The sequence below is a fragment of the Diadema antillarum genome, unplaced genomic scaffold, assembly GCF_040938485.1.
Source record: "Diadema antillarum isolate AM-2024a unplaced genomic scaffold, OU_Dant_1.0 seq00001857_RagTag, whole genome shotgun sequence".
Classification (NCBI taxonomy): domain Eukaryota; kingdom Metazoa; phylum Echinodermata; class Echinoidea; order Diadematoida; family Diadematidae; genus Diadema; species Diadema antillarum.
In genome coordinates, this window is record NW_027272529.1 from 303,189 (window position 1) to 329,490 (window position 26,302).

Below are 26,302 nucleotides of genomic sequence, written 5' to 3' on the forward strand. Positions count from 1 at the left end.
TTTCTCGCACAGGCGCTGCTTTCACTGTGATTTTCATTGGTACTTCTGCACAGCTCGCCTGAGTAACCCTAATCTTTATCCTCTTTTTTTCCCCTTTTCTATGAAGCTGCACCTTCTAATCCTTTCTTATTTTACTCACTTTTTTAATGGGTTAGGATGCTCAAAATTTACAGCAAGTTATCAATCATTTTAAAGCTTTTTGTGGGTTTCTAGTCGTGCGGTCACATGTATTTTGTTATTTAAAGTTACGTTTTTGCAATTATGTTCTGCTTATACATTGTACATAATTTGCATGTTTATTTGATGTAAATTAACAATAAATTTGAACTATTTGAACCATTGCTATTATATATTAAGTCATATTGTATTGCCAGAACGACAATGGTTCATCTGCCTACAGCATGTGGCTTTTCCGACCTCTAACCTGCACTAGAGAAGAATTTGCTATATAACTGCATAATTGTACTTTTATATTTTGTTTTTCTCTTATGTTCCGGTCATTGTTGTACCCGTGCTCCCCTTCTCAATCTTAAACCCGTTTTTAACCGGGACTTACGCTCAACAAGTTCGCTTTTAAGTAGGTTCCTTCATATTTCTTTAGCATTCATTCACAGATTTCAAACTAAACAGATCGACCACTATTATGTTTTATATATTTGCAATATTCTATGTATGTCATGTATTTCATTTAATTTTGTTATATTTTATGTAATTTTTCATCGAGAAATATGAAAATAAATTGAAATTAAAATTGAAATTGAAATTTGAACGATAAAAATCTAAAAATCTGATATTTTAACATTTGAGATGCTGATATTTAAGGCCAGTAGGGTTCAGAGATACAAGAAAAACACATACAAAGAGAGAAAAATTAAATCCGAGTCATTAAGTGCCCGAAATTAGATTGTTCAGGTTGGTTCGTCGAGGCGAGAGCCCATCTTATCAGCTTTGATGGCGTACACTGGCGTGGAGTATCCACCGCCGCAAAAGTCAGTAAGCTGCATGGATGAAATAGTCAGAATTAAAAACATTTTACAAAATATATTAATGTCCAATGCCAAGGCTGAGATATTGCAAGAACTTCTTCTCTAAGAACCGCAAAAATATAGATCATCCTTCACATCCTCAACACTGGCTGATGAGTACTGTTGAAAATCTAATAGTCCGCTAAGTCAGTTAGTTAGTTTAGTTAGCTGGTTAGTTAGTTTGTTAGATAGTGAGTTAGTTATTTGTAAACTGTAACCATTGGTAAAGCGGCTTTATACCAACTCCTAAGAAATACTTTTCCCATGCTTTTATATATATATATATTTATTAAATCTCTTCTATTTCTCCCCGTCCTTTTGTCTACTTTCCTTCAGGCGATATACTAGCAGCCGATAAGATCAACTGGAGTTGTCAGTTCAGTTCAGTTATTTCCGCATTCCGTTTTCAACACAATATATAATAAAATTTGACAATAATAATGATAACACAAATAATGATAACACATTATGATTATAAATTATGTATATACATATATATATACATATATATATATATACACATACACACACACATACACTCATAAATAAATATATATATATATATAATTAGCATATAAGGAAAAATATCAAACGATGTCAAATTGGGGGTACACTGTACGATAGGGAACACTTCGAATTAGGTTGAAAAAAAAGAATAATCAGTTATAACACAGTGCCTACATGAAATTGGAAATACAGGGGACTATTTTCATGAGCAGAGCTTTAACTAGCTAGATGGTCCCATGCAGGCAATGATAAACTAAGTGCTTATCTTGGGGAGGGGAAGGAATGGCACTGCAAAGAGTGCCCCCCCCCCCCCCTTTGACCCAAGTGTATCAACTTGATACTCGCACTGCTGGGGTACATGGATGATCACAGATTCCTCATATTGACCGATGTTTACACAGGAGAGGCTACCCTCGATGAATAAGTCCATACTATTCTGCATTATATCTTATCAGTGCATTGTAATGGAAGAAGATTCTTCAAAATGCAAAACTTTTCCCCAGTCCCAGCTCCGACATGGTGCCTGACAGTTCATCCAAGACAGTGCATAATTCTACAAGAGATGGAATTTGATAATCATTACGATTACACCGTCTGTTTAATATCAAGAGTTTCGCTTACGTGAATGTATTTGCAAGTATGTCTAACTTGCAACAGCAACAAATAAATAAAATGAATAAAATGATAATAATAATAATAATAATAATACTGTACTTTTTTTTTTACATGTACGCATAGTTCATTACTTGTTCGATGAATTGCCCTTGATCTTCCGTGGATTCCTTTCTATCAACAGATGTATTCCTCAATCGAACAAGAGAAAATGGAGTACTCTGCTATGTCCATGTTCCCCGCTGATCAGACGGAACTATCAAGTGAAGTTCTCTGTCTTTGAGCCAGGTTGAAATTTCAACCTGCTCCATGTGAACATGTCCCTTGATGCAAAATATGTAACCTTCAGAGTAAAAAAAAGAATGAATGCTTGTCATTGCATTCACCACTACTGCAACAGCAAATTAACTAAGGGTATATTTCCATGTATTCCCGCGGGAATGCAATTATTGTTTATGTTCAACAGCAGTGGTGTTTTTTGTCTTTGTTGTTTTATGTAGGCGGCGGAGATGCTGAATGTTTAATACCATTCATCTTTTGGTGTATGATTGTATGGAAGCAGGTGTTGATGAGGTCTCCACTAATCGTCACCCGCCCGACCTCCCCGGGAGGACGCTGCCACGTCCTATTATTGTGGCGGAATCACTCGTCGTATCATAATGAGGCGCTTCTACGAAGTGAAAAGTAAAATCCCGATCAAGAGACACCGGCGCCTCAGTGCATTGGAGTTCTTCAACACGTACAGCCCCTATGATGTGTGTGTGTGTGTGTGTGTGTGTGTGTGTGTGTGTGTGTGTGTGTGTAGGTGTGTGTGTGTGTGTGTATGTGTGGTATGATTTGCAAAAAAAAAGAAGAAAACAACACCCAAAATATATTGTACAAACTGTATGTTGAAAAATAATATATGATTTTGCAGAACAAGAATGAACAATACAGCTGCTTATTTTTGTTCATAATGATTATTAATCTCATGGTTAACATGAACTTGATATCGAATTAAATTCATATAAATGATATCATAAAACAAAAAAATGTGTGTGTTTTTTTGTGTGTTTGTGTGTGTGTGTGTGTTGGGAGGGGGGGGGGGGGGGCGGACACCGGCAAAGGCGGGGATAATTAAGGGGACAGGGGGATGTGCTATTAGTATTTGTTGTATTTGGTCAAGGGATCAATGCTCCCTGCCCAACTCCAGGGGAAAAAATCTTGGGGCGGATCCCTCCAAAGTGTTCTCGCGCTTTCTTTTTCTTCGCTTTTTATTTTTGTATAGCCGTGCAGCCCTGACAGGACCAGACCCCCTTCCGCAGAATTAAGCACATACGAATAAAATGCATAATGTTATATATATATATATACATATCGTCTCTGGGGCGACAAGACCTCGTATCTACAAAATGTCAAATGTTCAGGAGAGCTAAAAAACATGACGGAAAAAGCACTTTATCGAATGGGACAGCCGTTCCTTTGACATGCCATGGTGGCTTCATTTTTGGGGTAAGACAACTAGGGTTTGGACAGGACATCACTTGACTGATTGTTTGACCATAAATGCAAAAAAGTCATTTTCACCAAAATTGCGGATACAAGGTCTTGTCACCCCAGCGACGATATATATATATATATATATATATATATATATATATATATATATATATGTATATATATATAATATTTATATTTAATACATGATTGTATACAAATGTAGATGAATAGAATAAGCGTCAGGGTTTTAGTATCCATGAGGGGAAGATTTCCTCGTCAAAACTTCATCAATTAAACATTGAATATTTAACTCCAAAACTTAAAAAAAAAAATCATTTTTGTATTGAACCCAACCTTGCAAAATGAACACTTCCTATGTCATTCATATATATATTTTTTAATCCTATTGCCTTTGCCAACTTTGCACCTTTGGTTATCATAAATGAGAAGAAAGCAGTCACATAATACACAATAAGATTAATTTGACTTTAATCAAAATGGATTTTTTAAAGGCAAAGATGAATTACACGTTGCATATAATGGAAAGTATCTATGTCTTAAGGACATCATGTTTAATTCACAGTGTTATCAAGTTGTTCGTTTTAGAGACCTTTCTGAACTGAACCACACCCTCCACAAAGGTTTGGAAGCCTGAAGTGAAATGAATTAGATACAAAGGCTTTAGAGTTTTTCTATCGGCCTATATATTTTCCGAGCGATATATGATTTGGCGAAAGGAATGGTAGAACCTGTTTGACGACGATTTGCATCAGGGTTGCTTCGACGCGATGGACAATTTAGAAATCATCAGACTCTCTGTAGATTGAGGCATCAATCAACCGTGACAGGCTACAGGTGGTACAGGGAAACAAATGATAGAAAAGACACCCACAAGCCTACAGGTCTGGCTAATTCCGATTCAATGAGTATTACTCAGATCGATAGATTTGTAGCGGCCCTCGTTGTTTGAAAACCAAGGTTAAACCCTCAAGACAGCGGCAGACTATTGACAGTGTGCAAGAATTCTTAGAATGTTCTGTCACTTCTTTGAAAACGTCGACTCCTCTATAGGTTCTATATTCCTCTTCCTCCCCTTCACTCCCTCTTCTTCTCTCTCTTTCTCTATTATACATGTCTCCATCTCTCTCTCTCTCTCTCTCTCGATATGTTTTTCTTTTTCTTCATAGATATCTTTTAGCAATCAAGAACAGTGCCGACCGGGGTGTATGACCAGTGTTTGCAAAGGAAGGTTTGCTTGCTTTAACAGAAAGAGAGAAACTAACGTTAGCCATTTCTTAGATCCCGCACTCTCTGCCCTTCATAAGCGCGATAAGATAGCCAGGAGCAAGTAGACGCTCGGGAGACTTTGTAAGTTTGGAAAATAATAATGAATAAGAATAAGATACCTTTTACACAGAACGATTATTCAGGAGTCTTGACAATGAACGTATCGTCATTGTCAAGACTCGTGAAGAAGGCGTAGGACGCCGAAAATTTGAGTCGAATAAACTCATGCTTTATTGGCCAAAAATGCATTACCAGTTTCTTCGTTTATATATATATATATATACATATATATATATATATGTGTGTATGTGTGTTTGTGTGTGTTTGGGTCCTCATAATTGATTTCAAAACCATGTGACCTAAAACTCTAGGAACGAACATGAACGGGCGTGAAAGAGGTGGACGAATGATAAATTCATAGTGTTCATGGTGCTTGTCCAATACACCTTTTGCGAATATTCTCGTGCTTGGCAAATGGATCAAATGTAAGTCATATTCATTCGTGTATCTGACCGTCTTTTGCATATCTTCCATATGGCACATTATGTGCATTCATTGTGGATTGCTAGCGATGAACATTATAGTGCCAGACTCCTTTGTATAAAATGGAAATAAACTTGTGTTCGCGATATTCCATCTCAATTCCTTTTCGGCTTTGCACGATGTCCAAGGGGCATTTTAATTCTGTATATTTCTCCCTAAAAATGTTTGCGAAGGATTCCTTGGTTTCACCTATGTTCAAGAATATAATTCAGATGAAATGAATTGTCGATGGATACGATGTGTCAGGTAGATGTCGCATGCGAGCAAAATGTAGTGTAATCGTTGATCAGGGGGAAAAAGTAGAGCACGCTTCTTCGCAGCGTTGCCTTTCATGTGACTTCCTTTCGACTTGTGCATTTTATGAATACCATCCGACGACTCATGGGACATTCCAATTTTCCCTCCGCTGTCGAACTGTCCATACGACAAAGACCCGCTTCGGGGGCCTGGTTATACTGCCAACGAATTCGAAGAAACACTGAAAATAAAACCTGCATCAATTTTAACGTGCTTGCAAAACAAAAGACGGGAGCGAGATATCTTGAGCATAAAATTCTTTCGCCTGTCTTTATTCAAAGCCTGACTTTGAAACTTGATGCTTTTTCAAACAACATTTATTTTGGTTTTATAAGTTTTCGTGTCAGATTTTGTCGGCATCTAACTCTGTTATTCTGGGACGTGGAAGCGAGCGAGCGAACATCCTGGTATGACTATCTAAACTATGTTGACCTCAATCCATAACCATGATGCCCTTATAGGCGATAGGAAATATAGGCGATAGGCGATAGAAGAAAAAAAATCTACGTGAAGTTTTATTCAAAGACAGTAAAAAAAGGTTCATAACTCCCTCAACCGTTCAGAATTAAATCAGCAATGTGAATTACCTCTCCTTTCTTTCAGTCGGGTGTGAAGTGGTTCCAGTGATTCTCACAATGCAGGGCAGTGATGGCCGGGAAAGCATTTCTTATGGTTCTTACGGAAAGCACTTACAAGGGTGTACAAGTGACCGTATATTACTGACATTAAAATCCACGGCGGTTGACTGTGATCGTATAGTGGGCAGTAGGTTAAGCCTTTGCCTGCTTCGAGTGCTGATTGGTACAGAAAAGTTCATAGCGTTGTACGCACTGTCCAGAGTCCCTGGCGCGGAAAGGGCTAAATGCGAATGTGCATGTCCATCTCTTGATAGCAGCTTTCCTCTCTCCAGCTGCGACGTCAGCAATTTTACATAATGATGGGAGATTTTGAAGGATGTCACCTCGCTACAAGGAGCGAAAGATTAATGGATGTAACCCGATGTGCCAGGGCTTTGTTCATTATTACTGAGTGCACTGAGGACATTACTCGTTACTGGGTAAAACATGCTTTTCTAGCGAGATGGAGACTTTGCCTTTGATGATCATCAGTTATCATGGTTATGTGAGGAGAAATGGAGAGCGCCAATACATTTATCACTTCAATGTATATACAAAAAATAGGCCTAGACAGTGATAATCATGGCTTGCATCCGACTTTGCAATTCATGATCTTATGAGACATTTTAAGCACATTTATTCGTTGACCCTCTGGGTTCTACATTTATTACCTTTCTATTGACCGATTCTGTGACGCGCTATGTGTATTTTTTGGCATGGGCGCAGCCATAGTGGGTGTATCAGCCGACCCCCCCCCCCCCCCCCCTCCGCACTCCCCCACCCCTCTCCCTACATTAGCACGCGCGCAGAATGAAAAACTGCTTTAGCCAATAGGCGTCTCGTACTGAGTGCGCGAATGCTTGCTAGTGCGCGAACCTATGTTACAAGTGCGTGATAAACATGTTGCCCGGGGGTGGGGGAGAGCAGGGGGGGTCGGCTGATACACCCACTATGGCTGCGCCCTGTGCCGTAAAATGTCTGCTGCCCTCAACGAACCCGAATCGGTCAATAGGTTCGGATCTGAAATTTGTGCACATTTGACTCATTGGCATAGAAAGGGTTAATGCCCTTTTCCTTCTCTTCCTGGTGCTTTTAAAACAACAGTCATGCTAAGATGATATTACTGAATGATTATAAACTGTCCAAACATTGCGTATTCTTTACGCTGTTTCTCTTTGGCATTGTTTTTATTACCATCCCGTAAAAACATAAATAACAAACAAAATAAATTGAAAACCCCCTAGTACACGTTAGAACATGAGACGTAGCCTGCATGTTAGCAAATTATGGTATGACCATCAAAATTTTATGTCATCAATATCTTCAGATGCAACGGGTTGATGCTATTTAGAGCACAAAGTCAACTCACACACGCTACAGGTATATTTAAATACACGTGTTTCTGAATGTGTGTTACTGTGCTATCTGTGTCAAGTAATCAAAATGTAACTTCAGGGTAGAATCGGGTTTAGATATGTCGCAGTCTTTGACCTACTTAAACTTGCCTTGAGGTAATAATAATTTCCTTACTTTCTCACTGTTTGAAAAGATTTAGAAACAAAATGGAAAGGTACAAAATTGATTATTTTTTCGATTTACTTTGCATATGTGCACTGTCCTCTATTCAGTAGCCAGCGGAAGCCATGGGAATAATTTCCCTTCCAATGCATACATTTTTTTTTGTATGATCTACATATCATTGCGCGTACTGCGGCAAAATGGTGATTAGAATTCCGATTCACTTTGAGGCAAAACCGCCTTTTTGAACAATTTATCAATCGCTGCCGAAAGACTCTATTAATCATCGGGTAATGATTACTGGTTTTTTTTTGTTCAAATCAAAGGGCATTTGCAGGATATGGTGATAGACTAGTGCACTGAGGTATGAGAACACTTTACAGGTATATCAATATTGGAGTATGCCTCTCCCCCCCCCTCCTCTCTATTTTTCTCTCTTTGCAAATGGTATTGTACATAGGGACTTGATACACTTATATAAAGTGCCTTTTTTGCAAAGGTTTTGTCATAATGGTGGTTATCTTCGACGCACACCACTGATAACACTAGAAACTTGTTGAGAATGAAAGTTCCGTCTCTTTAAAGCATTCAGAAATTGAATGTGTTAGACATGACTTCGAAGCGATATAGAGGATGTATTCGGAGTTTCTTCCATCGTTACACCCGATCCGTCTTTGACGCTGCTCACGCCGGCTCCCGTGACGTCGGTAATACGAGTCTTCAATGATGTCTGCAGGTATTGTGTGGTGCTGCTCTAAATGATTCATCAAATTTGCAATGGTGGAACATTGTCCCCGAGCGGGTGTCTCGTCTTACGGGAGACAATCCTCAGAGAATTTCCATCTATGCCTTCAAACTCAAAGAATCGCAGTTCTAAAAAAAAAGTTAAAAAAAATCGCATAATACTATGCACCATGTATGGCGTATTATGTGTGTATATGTGAGGGTGTGAGGGAATGATTGCGTGTATGTGTGTTGTGTGTGTTCGCGTGTGTGTGTGTGTGTGTGTGTGTGTGTGTGTGTGTGTGTGTCATTCAATAATTCTGTACCCCACATAGTGAGCACATTGGTAGACGAAGCTGGCAGTGCCTGACCCCCTCCCCCCCCCCCCCTCCAAAAAAAAAGAGTAAACAAGCGCATAGCTTCTCTGAGTGTATACTCTTACACTGATGTGTGCATCGGGGTTTTTCTATTCCATTTTGATAATAATTCATCGAAATTCTTCAGTTTGCTAAGTCATTTTGTCAATTTACATCCTGTGCAGCTTTTCACAGGTATGGTTCTCTTGATTTTGCCAAGTCATCACGTATACCAGGCAAGCGATCACGTCTACGTGGGGAACGGACAACCTTCTACCGCTTCGGATGGTGGCAAGAACAATTAATGCTGATTGACCTGACATACGCATCGACAATGATGAGATGAAAGTGAAATGAAATGAAATGAAAGTATTGCTAGGCAGGAAAAAAGAAGGAAGCACACTTAAATGTATGCTTGTTTGAACCTGAAAAAAAAAAATCCTATACAGTGCCGGTATTGCAAATTGTATCTTGGTGCAGCAGTCATGGTTTCATCTTGCTCATGGCCAGGAAGACACACATGATAAAGGAAATAAAAATCATGGGGAAAGTATGAATAGGCGATTAGCTAGAAACAACTCTGCGATATCTTTTGATATGAAAATGCAAGGCATCTCGTGAGGAAAGTCACTGAAGTAAAAAAGGAGAAGTCTTCAAATTCAGGACATTTTTTTTTCTAAAGAATAACATTCAATAAATCAGTGAAGTACACAAAATTACAGAGGTTTGTATTGAATTTCGTTACACTGACAATTTACAAAATACAAGATAGATTAGGAGTATTCGCTTTCTCGATTAGTAAAGGCCGTGTCACACCAGCCTTGCGTGCGACTTCCGAAGAACATTTTTGCTATCCGAAGGTCCCCGCAGATGACCCGCACATGACAGTACCTAGCATGTATCTCAAAAGTAGTTACCCGGAGGTGCGCACGCTGGCTCTATTTACCCGCTGCCAAAAAAGGCCCTGTCACACCAGCTAAGCGGGCTTATTGCGTATGGGGACTTTTCAGCACGCAGAATAATTTCTGCGGCCGGACAAGGTTTAGGGCGAGTTTGGCGTGGGTATTACATGATAAACGCGTGATACCTAAGTCCTTCTTGCGTGTATTCCGTTGAACTGCATGTTAGGCGCGTGTGTGTCACGTGATAGCTTCGTGATAGCTTCTTTTATGTCAGTTACGGGCGACATACGGGCTCTGCAAAGTACCTGCGCCACAACTGCGTGTTATCTGCGTACTAGTCGCCTGCGAGGTGAGTGCTAGCCTGAACAATAGGCTGGTTCGAGTGGATGGGCAAACAATCATTTGTCAACTAGCTTTCAAGAAGTTAAGATGCCCCGTAGACGGAAAGTGCACAAGGGCAGAGAACGTCCAGTGGATGGACAGCCACAAAGCCCGGAAGATTCACAGCAAATGCATCAAATTGCTGCTGAAGTCCATTCGGCGGATGAAGTCCTGTCCGAAAGGGACCAGGTAGTCCTCGACGCCACAGAGGACAGAGGACAAAGAAGAGAATGAGCCCACAAATGGCACGCACTCCCTTCACATAGGCATAGATCAGCGGGCAACTTACCTACTTCAAGTGGGTCAAATGCCTGTGAATTGCGGCGGCTACGGCCCTCCTACGGGTGTTCTGCGTGGAACTCTTCGGGCAATCCTCGCGACTCATCCGGAAATAGTTTTGGTCATGCTCAAAACTTTGCTGCGGGAAAATTGGACTAGCGTGCGCACCTTCGGGCAACTAAGGACGAGATAAGTGCTAGGTACTGTCAAGTTCGGGCCAACTGCGGAGAGCTCCGGGTAGCAAATTTGTTTCCCGCAAGTCAAGCCGCAAAACTTCCCCAGATACGGTATGACAAGGCCTTGAGCATGCTCAAAACTTGTTCCGGAAGAGTCACGGGAGTTGCCCGTAGAGGTACGCGCAGAACACAAGTAGGAAACCCTTACCGGTAGCACCTCACAGGCAACTCCAAAGCAGGTACTTCGCCATCCCCGTAAGTCGCTCGTAACAGAAAATGGATCGGTCTCAAAGCTCTCACGCGAGTCACACGGAACGCACGCAAATAGAAGCTAAGTAGCACGCGTCTAGTAAGTAAGAAACAAGTGCGAAAATTGCAAACATTCTTGTCCGCCCGCGGAAAATCTTCTACGTGCTTTAAACTACCTCCTCGCCACAAGCCCGCGTAGCTTGCCCGGACAGGTGTGACACCGCCTTTAGATATCCTATATCATGAAACATTTTCCATGTAGGACAGAACAGATAAAATCCCGCCACTTAAATCTCACTACGTATTCAACCTTTAGGCCCGAATTCACGAAGGTGGTACAAATGAAACCATGGTTTAAACAATGGACAACAACCATGGAGCGCCAAGTGTCGCAAGAAATATTTCGTTACGAAATTGGTCATTTCGTCGACAAAATGACCGTTTCGTTAACGAAATCATCATTTCGTGGATGAAATGTTCATTTAGTTACAAAATGTTGTCATTTCGTTACAAAATGATCATTTCATCGACGAAATGACTGATTTCGTAACGAAATATTCCATGCGACACTTGCCGCTTCATCGTTTTTGTCCATGGTTAAACCATGGTTTCATTTGTACCACTTTCGTGAATTCGGGCCTAGAGTGTGGATAGCACAGGCTACCGACGCAAGAAATAACGTGTCCGTTGCCACTGTCAACGTTAAGATGTTTTTAGCTGAATGTCTGTCTTGTCAATATCGAAGAGACTTTCTATAGACTTAAAGGGGAAGGCTAGTAACTGATCAGTGGGAATCAGTGGAAATGCTGGGAGATGATTTTTCCAATCCTTATGGGATTCATTCAAGAGTTCATTGTATATCTATTGTTGTGTGAAAATGATTTGCTTCAGAATGGTCTCATATTCAAGTAATGTGCAGTTTAATGCTTTCAGGTTAGCGTCCCTGGTCAGTGACGGAGCATTAATCTGCACATTACTTGAATATGAGACCGTTCTGAAGCAAATCATTTTCACACAACAATAGATATACAATGAACTTTCGAATGAATCCCATAAGGATTGGAACAATCATCTCCCAGCATTTCCACTGATTCCCACTGATCAGTTACTAGCCTTCCCCTTTAACAGAATAAACTAAATGTTTTCACAACCGCAAGCTCTTCAACGAATGTAGATTCTGCGTTTGACAATGCTGTACACTATTATTTGATGACGCAAAGACTAAAAAACTAAAACAGAGAAGGATTTATAGATATTTTTACCCCACGGCCGGTGCTAATTAGATTAGATCCGAAAAGTATACATGCTGCCTGAAAAAAAAAAACAGTTGTGGTTTACGTTCTGTTGCGTGGAACTACAAACGCAATAAGAAGAGCATGGTTTTGAATGTCTGCTCAATCCAACTCCAGTGTTTCTGTCAGCATATACACTGAGACTAACGTTATCATATTGTATGCCTATAGAATGAATGTCGGGGAGGTATTCACAGATATCTTATCTACTTCTTTCGAAGAAAGGCCTGTTTGATAATACGCCTTGTAGAAGTTTCATGATTGTGAAAACACACAAATAAAATCGCGAAATGCTGGTCTTTGAATGTTGATTGGGAAGATTTCATAAAGTGTTCATTTGCATCACTTAGCGAGTAGGTAGCATAATAGTCAAGTTTGTAAATATGATGATAATTACGGTGATGATAAATACCGACAATCACAATAATGACAAATGTGTATTTGTGTGCACTCGTGTTTGTCTGTATTCATAAATAGTTAGTTGAAGAGCTAGAAGTTATGTACTGCAGGAGGAGTCTAGGAAGAAAAGATTTGCTCAGCGAGTATTGATGATATTCGTTATACAATCAGCAATCAGAATAAATACGCCAATCCAAATTCACATTCAAATTCATTTCCACTTTTCGAAAAAAAAAAAAACCCAACATACATCTCACTTTCTTTTGGAACACAGAAATAATGTAAACATGACGATATGAACTGAACAGAGGAAGCAACAATAATCAAACCTCATACTAACTATGTATTTTAATGAGTACTGGAGTAATCGACGTGAAGTTAACAATATGCATTGTGCGAAAAATGGAAAAAGGAGAAACCCACTGGAAAAAAACACAACAGTACTTGTATAGACAGTGCTTGTAGAATTCAAAGATGATAACAACAGGGACAAGAGATTTGATTTAGAGCAGAACTTCTTAGAGCAGGGTAGATTTTGACAAATACGCGCTTTAAATGACTTGTAAAAAGATGGCGGTTTTTGCTTGCTGACAGAAAGATGTGAACAGGTGAATGGTATACAATACGATTAGATCGATCCATTTTATTTCAATCCTATTCAAATCATTTCAAGCGGAAACATTAAAAACCATAAGGGAAATATCAGAGGTGATCAGCACATTGAATATCATGTCTATCAAGTTGGTTGAAGTCTAATGTTATCTTACCCTTGCATAGATGGTGAGATAACAGTCAAGCTTTTTATTTTAAGGATGCGTTTGTCTTTATTGCGTTTATAAATACAGTGAAGTTGACTATCACATGTGCGTGTGAGTGTGTGTTTGAACGTGTGTGTTAAGAGATTAATGAGGGCAATGAAATTAAGCCTCAAAAGATGAAAAAGCTCTTTACTTGCATAATATATGTTCTTTTCTGTATGCTCGTCTTATTTCTAATGTGATAAAAATAGGAAAAGGCTTGGGAGGGGCACTTTAAAAGGGAGGAAAAGAAACGACTCTTATTACGTAATATTTTGTAACATTCAGCTATCAAATACACACGATTCGCTGCAGGGAAGACATGCATTAGGCGGGCAAGGGGTTACCATGGTATTAAATCAATATGAGATGCCTCTCCCGCCATCGGCGACGTGAAATTGTGGTCTTAGCGGAAGATGCTGTAATTGATTTGAGTCGTAAGTGGACCATTTTAGCTCCTGATTTGCTGCTCAATTCATAGTTGTAGCAAAGGGTGAAATAGAGGGACAGACACTGTCTTCCCGCCAACGCTCCACGTGTCATTAACCCGCTGTTCTCGACTATCACTTGTATCTTATTACAAAGTTTTATTTTCAGCCCTCTTTCATTCTACCTATATATCATCTTCGCCCACGTGAAAGCACCCATACACACACTGACACACACACGCACACACACACACACACACACAAGTACACACGCACACACGCACACACGCACACGCACGGACAACACACACACACATACACGTACACACATTAGCCATACATACATGTACACTTGCACATAGACATACACACACACGCTCGCACACTCCGGCGTTACAAGTCTTACAACTGATATCATATGAATTGAATTGCCTTTATTTTTCTTTGATTCTTCCTTTTCCTCACAGATGCTTAAAAAAACTCTGAAATTATTGCATTATAATTTATTATAAATATGGAAATAATTGATTTGTAACGTTGTCGTTATTCTTTCGTTATTTCGGATGATGTCACCACTGTTTTGATATGGGACCTTATAATCAATGGCAAGGTTTGGACGCCCGTGACCATGGGGGTGTTTCATCAACGTTTGTCAGCGCTGAATCACCATAGTAACAGTCAGTGACCAGAGCATCTCAGCCAATCAAAACCAAGGATTTTGCTGAAATTGTCAGCGCTGACAAACGTTGATGAAACACCCCCCTGGACTGGCCGTGCGAACATTACACTGTCCTGTATGATCTGGACTATAATACAAAAAGAGGTTGCCCAAACTACCGGTGGCTTCATTACTCCCCCGTTCTGTCTTCTCAGTACTAATGCCGATTCATAACTTCTGGAAGGAGATCGATTCGAAGCTTTTATATGTTAAGGGCTCCTTGTGGTTTGTATGTGAAATATAAGCATCTAAATAGGGCAGATTAGGTCCCCATAGGGGAATGTATTGGTTTATATAGAGGACTTTTAAATCAACCTGTCTACAGACGCAAACCATCCGTTTCTTTCCATGTCATCCATCGCTTCACAATCAACTTTGCTGCCATCGGACTCTTGTCCTTAAGTTAAAGAACAAAGAAGGAGCCGTACGTGAGAGATTCCATTTTGGAATATTCCTCCACGGTGTGGGATCCTCACACCAAGGACCTCATCTCCCAAATCGAAATGGTCCAACGACGTGCGGCTAGATTCGTAAAGGCAGACTACAGATACAAGAGTGTCGCCCAGATGCTACAAAGCCTTATTCAATGGCAGACCCAGCAGGAGCGACGTGCACACAGCAAAGTCACCATGCTGTACAGGATCGTTAATGGTCTTGTTGCCATCCCCTCTGGGCCTCCATTCCTGTAGCCCTCACCAGACCTACATGCAACTAGAGGCCATGATCAACAGTTTTATAGACGGCAACACTGTAGAATCCTCATTTTCCAACACAGCTTCTTCCCAAGTGTTGTCTGCATGTGGAACGCCCTACCTCCAACAGTGGTTGCTGCTCCGTCTCTCGAGTTATTCCGGAGCCGTCTGACACCACTCACCCTCTGTTAAAACAGCCGAAGGGAGTTATTTTTACTCGCACAGTAGCTTATAGTTAATTATTTTTATTTGTCCCAAATTGCACTCTTATTTTGCGTGTTTCTGTGACTGCGCTTTTGCCTGCCAAGTACGACAATACTCTTATCAGAGGGATGTAATCATCGGAAGAAGAAGAAGAGGTGTGTGTGTGTGTATGTATGTATGCATGTGTGTGTTTGTTTGTTTGTGTGTGTGTTTATAGGTCTGTGTTTGTGTGAGTGACACACATGACAATCATTATTATCATCTTGACTTAGGATAGTTACGCAGGATTTTGCCGGATTTCCTGTGACGATAATGTGTTACTTTACCAACTTCAAAACCATTTTTTTGCGGTCGTGTAGGAGTCATGAGTTAAATAGAGTTCTCTTAGCTATTTCAGTCACTTTTGGCAATGACAGAACTACGTGTTCCAATCTCGATCGTCTTTATATATTCGCTGTTCAGACCTGGAGTAATTTCCGTTACACGCACAGTGTGAAAGGGGCCTCAGGCAGTCTGAGGCTTTCTGTTATAGCCAAAATCAAATGAACGAACCCTTCCTAGCCCATATAGAGAACAATGATTATGAGCCCCGCTGTGAAAATCATCTGAAATCGATTACAAATCCAAATAAGGAGTCAAAAGGGGCCTGAGATTTCCATCCTAGCAGGATGTTCGTCAGAGACAAAACAACAAACATACAAATAACAGACACAATCATGGTGTTGCCTGCATATTATAACGTAACATGCACTGTTAGGGAGTGGGTGGGGATACGCTACAATACAAGGAAAAGGTTAGGTGTCAGTAGCAATAGCCATTCAGGTATAAGGAGGGGGATTCAAAAGGAAAAGGGATGAGAAATCACAGGGTAGAGATGTGGCAAGGAATGATCCCAAGGATGATGGATGGACAACCTGTGAAGGAAAAGGATGAATAGGGAGGCAACATTAAACAAGATCAGGAACAACTCAATTGTGAAGGGCAGGGAAGGGGTGAAATAACAGGATGGGATGTGTGAAGAGGAGGGGGGGGGGGGGGAGAGGGGTTGCAAACAGAAAGCCCAAAGCTGGTGTACAAAAGTGTGACAAAAAGATAGGAGCCAATGAACAAAATGCGCCGTACAGAACATATCAAATGTATGATAACACATGAGATATTATATGGGGATGAATATCTGAAGATTTATTTATACGAGTATTATCATAAATGATATTAAACGGTCCTTAGGGCGAATATACGTCCAAACACGAGGTATCTTAAGGGGAAAATCGCTCCACGGGGAAATTTTGATTCCTCTTATTAAGAATTTGACAATGTTATTCAATGCCTTAACAGTAATCTGGGGTCTAAAGACTACTGCACAGTAGGACACAGATGTGTGTGTAGATTGAGGACTGTACCATCAATACAATTTAGGGGAAATTGTCAGCAATCCCCCCAAAAAGGGTTTTTAAATGTGTATAGAAAACGGGTCATTGGGGAAATGTAGTTATATCTATTTTTCTAAAAAATGGTGTATTTTCTCATTAACACACAGAATTTAGTAGAATAGAATGCAATTTGTGCTCTTGTCATTTCCATGCTTCATTGAGCCCATATTAACACATAACATTTCAAAAAGGGCACCATGTGCACTTTTTCTGAATATTATTATGCTTTTTATCAAAATTCCCCAAAACTATCATTTATTCCGAATTTGCCCTTATGGCTGGAAATAGCATTATATACGTAAACGAGGGCTACTAAAGTATCTTTAAGCAAATGAGGAGGGAAAAGGTGAGAGGAATAAATTGAGTGACACAAGGTGAAATGTTCAGGATATAAAGGAAGGAAATGGAAAAGATAAGTTATCAGTCATCCCTGTTTCACAAAGTAAATAAAAGTGCAATGACCAGCTAAAACACCAAAAGAACAAAACAAAAAAAAAATAATTCATGGGCATCACGTATAAAATATGAATCCCTCATATGGGAAAATGAGCAAAGATGGGAGAGAGGGACAGTGAGAGATCTCGCATCCTTTATGAATCTGCTGTTAGGACAACTGTAGGACAATTGCTTTGGGGCAAAACAAACAAACAAACAAACAAACAAACAAACAAACAAACAAAACAGCTAGATCCCAAGCGTTATTTTCATGTTGATGTGACCGTGTGTTCTATTTATTGTCAATTGATGTTTCTGATGAGAGGACGTCTTTCTGGTATGAGACTATTTCTTTCTGTAAACCTCTTATACCCGACCTTTCTCGCCTCATGCAATCAAAGGGATGGATTGATGGGCGCGACGTTCGCTGCTCCTGGAGGTTTGTGAGCTAACATCATGGCCGACATGGTGCAGTTTAGATCTCAAAATATTCCCTGCTGTTAATCATTTCCTTACCGGTGTTATTTCGTTGGTAACGGCTAGGTTTACTCCTACGGCTTTGTACTCGATAATGAAAAGGGTGATGGATCCGGTTATTATTACTCTCCTGAATCATCGTCTCCTTAATCAAAGCTCATCCAACGTTAATAATCCTACTCTAATAAGATCGTCTCTCTCCCTCCAAAGTGGCCCTCCTCTCCCACCCCATCCCCCTCTATGCGTACCCCCCCCCCCCGTGTTAGTCCTCATCCGCCCCTTCTCATCTCTCTTCCTCCATCTTTTTCTGAACGGATAAGGAATCCTGGAAACTAAGTGGACTCGTTTTAGTGTTGGTGTGTATGAACGTCTCGGCATCATGCTCTATGGTTATAGCGGCTAATCTGCGTATCAGATATGCTGGCCCAAAGAATTCAATTCAATTCAATTCAAATCAATTCAATAGTTAGAATTGACGTTTTTACCATTGAAATATGCAGTGGCAACGAATTTTTTTTTGTGTGTGTATGTGTGTGTGTGTATGGGGGGGGGGGGTGGAGGTGGTCAAAAATGTAGTGCATTTGACTGGGTGGTTGGGTTAGAGGGTCAATGGTTTCCCGGAAAAAAAAACCCGCTCCTAAACAATTGCGCTACTTTTTTTTTGTGATGATCGTATGTCACTCTAACCATTTGGTAGCAGGATATGTTGTGCCAATTATTTTGGTCGTTAATCACGTATGTTTAATTACACGTATGAACACCGCAATTTCATTTTCATGTGATTGAAAATGAAAACAAAAGGAATGAATAAAATGAAATGAATGAATGAATGAATGAATGAATGAATGAATGAATGAATGAATGAACGAAATGAAATTTATTTACCAAACAGACAAACATCGTCAACAAAATCACAACAATCAATAGTTGAAATATGGTTTGGCAAAAAAAAAAATAACTGGCAATAGCATGCAGGCTAGTCGAGGCCAGTCCTTTCAGTGATACAGATTATGATATAACGTATTTACAATATTCACTGAAGAATTGTTATTATTTACATGTTTTCATAGGGGATCATTTATACTATAATTGATAACAGATACTTTCGCAATGATATCCGAAAAGCGTTACGGGTATTTATCTTTTTTACGTAATGTGGAAATCCTCTCCAAATTATACTGCCTGCAAGGCGTGTTTGCCTGTTTCATATCTGATTTTTGTCGATTTGTAATTCATATCATTTTTAAACCTTGTATCATAATTATGCTCAATTTTAAAACAATAATCGGAGACATTGTGCGGTAAAGTATTATGGATTAGGTCAAACATTACAGTTCCAATTACAAATTGGTATAGTCTGTAAACATCTAGCATTTATAAACGATGAAATAAAGAGCCAGTATGCTCCCTAGGTCCTTTGAAACAGATTGCATGCACTAATTTCTTTTGTAACAAAAATGTAGATTGAAGATTGAAACTTCTAGTCCATAAGACATACCCGGAAGGATAAGGGTGTTATATAATAATTGTAAGATTTGTCTAGGCACAAGTTGTCTAATTCTAGATATGATTCCAATTGTTTTCCTCATTGAGGAAGAGACACACTCAATATGTTTTCGCCATGATAGGTTTTCGTCTATATTAACTCCTAGAAACAAAGTCCAATGTACCTAGCTGTTCTATAATGTCTGTGCGTACCATGACAAACCTATCTTTTGGATTTGTTTCTTTTTCCAGCCTGCACCACTGTCGAAAAAGTCGAATTCTCACTGATTTACTTTGCTCACTAATTTCCTTGTAAGATATGAAGAGTGAGTTTTATATCGATCGAAACTGAATACAGTATCGACCGAACAGCATTGCTCCCTTCACCACCTGCCCTAAGAGAAATGCAAGGGTATATATGCGCATGCGGCGTGCTGAAATTCACAGATCCCATTTCAACCACACGCCCCCACTTCATTCAGCACACGTGGAACCAGCAGAAGTGTTGACCGTGTTCAGTGAGGGTCGTCATCGAAGAAGAAGAAGAAGAAGAAGCGCGATTTCTTTCTTTCTATATGTCAGGTCAGAGAGGTGTCTCCTTCCCGGTCATTTTAAGTCGACAGGGAGATGACGCAAGAAACGGAACCAGAATAACAACGCGATTCGCACCCACACGCACAAAGACTAAACACAAACAAGATCACCTTCAAATCTGACCTACACACATCGGATTCCATTCGCGCGAGGATGCAGCATCCGGCAAACTTGGTGTTCACATTGTTTCTCGAAAATTAAAGCGCGATCTGTCTTACGCAGTTGTATGATTATACTGGTTACATCCTGAGTCTCATCACCCCCTGGTCACTTTGCTGATTGCCTCTTCAGCTCTGCACGAAAAGTGAGGTTAACAGTGTGTACAAAATATATTTCATCAGGGCGGTGTTTTGGGGGTATTTTTTTTTTTAACCAATCATCACTTGTTATTTCAAATAAAATTTTTCATCCTTACATTTTTTATCCCCAGAGAGAACATGCAGAGTGTGCTTATGTTTTCTTTTCTATGGCGCAAAAAGGCTAAGAAGTTGTATTTGCCAGTGTGCGTTTACATTAAAGAATTGAACCTGTTCGTGACTGTAGAAAAGTATAGTGCGTTGTTGTTAATGTGACTGAGATTCATCACAACATTTTTTTGGGGGTAAAAACGTCAGCGGTAAAAATTCAAGGGTAAAAATGACAGAGGTAAAAGTATCAAGAGTAAAAATGTTTGCGTAAACATGACAAAGGCAAAATATCAAGGGTAAAAATCTCAAAGGTAAAAATGTGGGTGCACGCTGGCAAATATGCCAACGACTCCGACACTAGAATAGGTTGTCGAATGTCAAACTCATGGGCCATTTTAGTCTAGTGTCGCACTCGTGGGACTTTGTCTCCAGTCGGACTTATGGGCCTAATTTGCCTAGTATCGAGTTCAATGGGCAGTATAACTAGCGGACCGTAGGACTCGTGTGCTGTATGATTCATGGACTTTTTTTTTCAATGCCGATCCAGTTGGCCGTATGACTCGAGGGTGTCGGGCACGTGGGATGATCCTCAAACTGTCAGGGTTGAAAATGTTAGGGTGAAATGTGAATAGCAAAATCGTTGCGGGGTAAGAATGTATATAACAGGTAAAATGTAGCGATAAAATACAACGGTAAATACGTGAGTGGTACCAAAGTACTTATCATTGTAATGTTCCAAACCGTTATTAGCTATTTCGCAGGTTCATTAATCTGAAAATGAAATAAGGTTCGGGTTTTTTTTTCGAAGTTTCGTTAATTTGAAAACGAAAGTAAGTTTCCTTAGCACGCACCTTCCTTTCATATTCGGATTAACGAATCCTATGTATATCGATATAAACAACCCTTGACATTTTTCTTGCCATTTTTACCCCAGACATTTTACCCCAGACATTATCATCCCTGACATTTTTACCCTGACATTTTACCCTGACACACAACATTACAATCCTTGTGGAGGCTATAGACCCATTCAAATCGCCGTGCAAAGGGTCTTTTTCGCCCAGAGCAACAGAACACATGCGATTTTAAATAAAATGGTCAACCTTTATGGACTCTTTTAGTGGCATGTAGTACATAATCTATTCTTAAGATATTTCAGAATTCAAGTGAAGCAAATCGGTTCGTTGGCATGCTAAACAATTGCTAAAGATAAAAACTTACCAAATACTATAGTTTTATGTGTTAAACTGATAATAATGAAACATTCGTGTTTTTCGAAGTTCGGAGCTTCGGGGAATTTTATTCCTGATTACGCATTTCTGATGTTATTTAATTAAGCGACAGTGTTGTTTGAGCAAAACGGGTTTTTACTGCACAAGGTTCCAGGTGTGTATGTGTGTGTGTGTTCGTGTGCGTGCGTGTGTGTATGTATGTTTTAAAATGTACCAGCTCTATAGAATAGATAATATCCAGTGAAAATAGTTCATGAATTTCCTTTGTAGGTTATTTCTTTGCGATAGATTCCTTGTATCCTCAAAAAGAATTAGGTCATGTAAAAAGCATATGCAGATAACTTCCTTTAGGAAGAGGCCTGAAGAAAACGAGGACAGACTCGACTGGCGCTTCAGGAAAAGAAAAAAAATGTCATCAATGACAACAATAATATAATGATTGCAAAAAAAAAAAAAATGATTCTAAATGACGGAATACATTTCTGTGATCTTTAAAAGAGTCTTTGTTCTTTATATAATAATCCTCCACAGCCTCGAGTGTTGGAAAGCAATGACGTGAAATTGTTATTATCAGTATTATCATTTTTGAGCGGATAAATTGGCACACATTATAACGTCCTTGCTGCAGGTAATTAATTTGCGGTGGGTCTCATTGATGATTATAAAAAAACTGCGGGCTGAACAGGATATTGCAAATGACGGTCTCCACGTCTTTGGAAATACTCTTCTCTCAGATTCCTATGGATCTGAAGTTGACACGCAGCGTCATTGTGACGTCATAACTTGCGAATGAAAGTGAAGGCGTTGCCCTTGTGGGGATTAGATATCTTTTCTGACCTCAACTCTGGCCTCACTGTGACCATCATGAGAATAGTTGTGAGTTTTAGTGCTCAGGTTCCTAGGGTAAGTTCAGCCCGATTATGTCGCATTGCATGAAAACAGAGAAAGAAATATCAGAGAGAGAAGTAAATCAGAGAAGATTTGCGGGGGAAATCTGACACGCAAAAAATAATTATAATTTGTTAAAGTTTAGTTTATATAACATGAATTCTCTAATTTCATTTTTCTTTCGAACATCAGGGCACATACAGTATTTATTAGCTGATGAGGACGTGAAAAGACGTATAAACCTTATCATAGAACACGTCTGAACAATTTCTCTTTTTATGGAGTAGAATGAAAATTGGTGAAGTTCTACGTACACTGTACAAAGCGAATGTAGAGTTGGTCATCAATTACGTCACACGGATTTGCTAATATCTCTTACTCTCTCAAATTTGACAGTTCATAACTTACTTTGTGTGTTTGAGCTTTTTAATTCAATTCAATTCAATTCAATTCAATTCGTTTATTCATCTCAATCATCATAAAAACAAATACATTGTGAGATCAACATAGCAAAAAAGAAATATTGATGAGGAGAACGGGGACTACAAAAAGCGATAGCTTGAAAAGGCGTAAAGCCCCCAGATTACAATGGTAAATAGAATGCGTGTACATGTACATGACGAAGTGAACAAAATCTTTTAATGAAGTAGAATAATGAACTGCTTGAAATTGTACATAAAACACAGGAAAATACTATACATTAAAATGGAAAAAATAAATAGGAAGGTCCTAGCCCAGTGAAGTACGACGCCTCCTCCCCCCCCCCCCCCCCCCCCCCCCCCCATAGATACAGTCACATACATGATGCATATATTAACCTCTTGGTAATAAAATTGATGGGTAATATTATAACTTCTGTAAATACTTTTGGGGTTTAAATCAAATAAATTATTGAACTTGGTTATTTTCATTATAAACATTAATCAAAAGATCCTTCAATTTAAATCTAAAAGAAGTTATGGTTGAACAAGAAGCGATGTCATTTGAAAGATTGTTCCAGATACGGGGACCGGTATGCTTAACAGATTTTTAGTATGGAGTGACTATTGGCTACAGGATAATTGAACTTGAGGCGTGAGCGAGTATTATATTGGTGGATATCTTTATTGCGGCGAAATAGATTAGAAATATTAACTGGCGCCAAATTGTTATAAACATAGAACATTAAGTTAGCGATTTTGAATCTATAAATATCATATATTAAGGTTTTTAAACGGAAGAATAAAGGCTGAGAAGGGGCAAAATGAGCAGAATTAAAGCATATACGTAAAGCTTTCTTTTGCAATTTGTGTATGGGATCTAACTTAGGAACACCAACATTTGCCCATGTAATGGTGCAATACTGTAAATATGGGAGGACAAGAGGATGATACAACATAGATAACTGCTTTTCGCCGTATTTTTACTGATCTACCTCTCTGTTTCGTTTTTTCCCCCATACGAAGCAATACTATAGTTTTATTGTATGGTATTATAAATGGTTATAGTATAAATATGACATGTCCCTTTAAGCGGGTTATATTACTACAGAGAACTAGTAAAATAGAATGTGTTGTTTCGCACACGGGCAAGTAAGGCAAGATATCGATAAACAAGTGATAGAAAGAAACTTTTACCGCAGAAAGAACAAGAAAAGACGTTATAAAGCTGGAAGTTTTTGGTGCTGAACAAATTGATGGAAAGCAGCCAGAATGCGCACACGTAACTTATTTGGTTGTCATGGACTTTATTATCAAGTCTGACATTCTTCGAACTGCTAAACTTGAGTTACATTCGAATCACTAGTGATGAACCGTTGGTTCATTTTACTTGATTGGTTGAGGTGTCATGTTTATTTGAAGCATGCCAAGTTTGAAATACGAGGCCTGTCACCTTGTTTGTCCCTTCTACTGTTGCCAGTCTCGTGGCGTTTTGTTGACGCGGTTTGTTGCAAATTTTCTCCCGAACTTGACATTCTGAATGCCAAAAGTGAGCTACGCCCTGAAGATGGGCAAACACAAAAATAATCACATTGAATACGATATTCTACCTGACAAAGAAAACAAAAGAATGTAGGGATGAGGTGGAAAACATCTTCTCACAACCCGCTTTGAAAACTGAATCAGGATTGCGTTTCCTATAACTGCGTACATCATTGACCCAGGGGGAGAACAATTTCAGCAAATGTACGACATGGTATCATTCAAAGCAATGAACGGTAAGAGCTTGGATGTGTATGTATGTGTGACTCTGTGTGTGTGTGTGTGTGTGTGTGTGTGTGTGTGTGTGTGTGTGTGTGTGTGTGTGTGTGTGTGTGTGTGTGTGTTTGTGTTTGTTTGACAGGCTGTTTTCTTATAGGCATGCACGTGGATTGTTTTTGTGAAATGACAGCGGATCAAGTCCAATTTGACTACAGACGGGCTTCCCGTTAAGCAAATGTCTTGGGCGGTACCGTATCTCAGATTAAAGTAATACCCGTGTAAGGCAAGAGAGAAACAAACAAACAAACAAACACACACAAAAACAAACAAACAAACAGTCAGTGAGAACAAACAAGGAGAAGGGAGAGATGCTACTTCCACATTCCCACCCACCTTAAAGCGTAAAAGTAAGACAATGTAAACCATATACAGCGAGTGAGAGGATCAGCTTAAAGAGAAATGGGATATAAAGTCCCTTGCATTCCCTTTAGAGGCCGCCATCAAAATCAAGCTTCTTCTTAAGATGGTGGTCTCCTGCATTTCTTTGTTTTAATTTAATTTAATAATCAATGAATTTCAACTGTATGATTAGTCATTGTATTGTATGATTATTACACCTAATATTCTTAAATGTATTATTTTCGGAACATTTCTTTGTGATATATATATTTTGTGAAAAATGCAGAAATGAAATCAAGTCTAATGCGGGAGAATTCGATTGTGTTCGTTATTCTTCTCATTGGCCTGATTTTGTTTAAAATTTGCTAGTTTTCTTATTTTGGTTTGTTTGTTTTCTCATTTAAAAAAGAAATCCATTCAGATTTGCATGTGTCCAATGAGGCCATGCAATAGTGTATAGTGTATTGTCCTCCATCCATGAATTGACAAATTCTGTCTGAAAGACAAGTAACACTTAAACACAGAAAGCCTGACCTACTGGAGAGAAAGAAATGTAATTCATACTACGTTCATTGGAATGGGAAGTTCCTTCTACATCTCTCTACCCTATCTAAACAGACAAAGTTTAGAATTAGATGTTGTACGCTATCGGAGTGGCCTTTATAGTTACTCAAGTATACTTCAATAAGTCGCGAGGCCAAGTTTAAATTGGAACCAGATTTTCCTTAATGGGTAAAATCAAAATGAAATAAAATGGAATGATCCCTGGTTACTTACACAGCCATTTCAATGTCTATTACAAACCATTTAAGCATTTTCGCTCCTTATCTCGAGTTCCCGCATTTACACCGTCCTGTTCTTGACATCCAACTCTGAGCAAGCAAGGCATATAAATTCTCCTTGTGTAACATAATTTAATGTATAGTGATAAACCGTAACCTCTGATTCATATCTTCTTCAGCCTGTTGAATTATTACCTGTGTCAGGCATACCTTTCCTCAGCCATTCACCAGGAATGATGAAAAAAAAATGGACGTGAACAAACGATAACTTCACTATGCCTTATTGCAGGTAGTTTTGAAAAAAAAAATGCTTCGTCTTCCCTAATTTGCATTCAAAACAGGGGATTGTGGTAGGACACATGTTATTTCTTTACTCAAAAATCTCCTCGTCTTCGATTTCGCTCCCATGAGGGCCGCTTGGCTCACCTCTTCGCCACCATGTGCCCCGCTCTTCAAATTGCAAATTGTTGCTACGGGCGACAATATCAGGCGACCCAAATCACTGGAGTCGG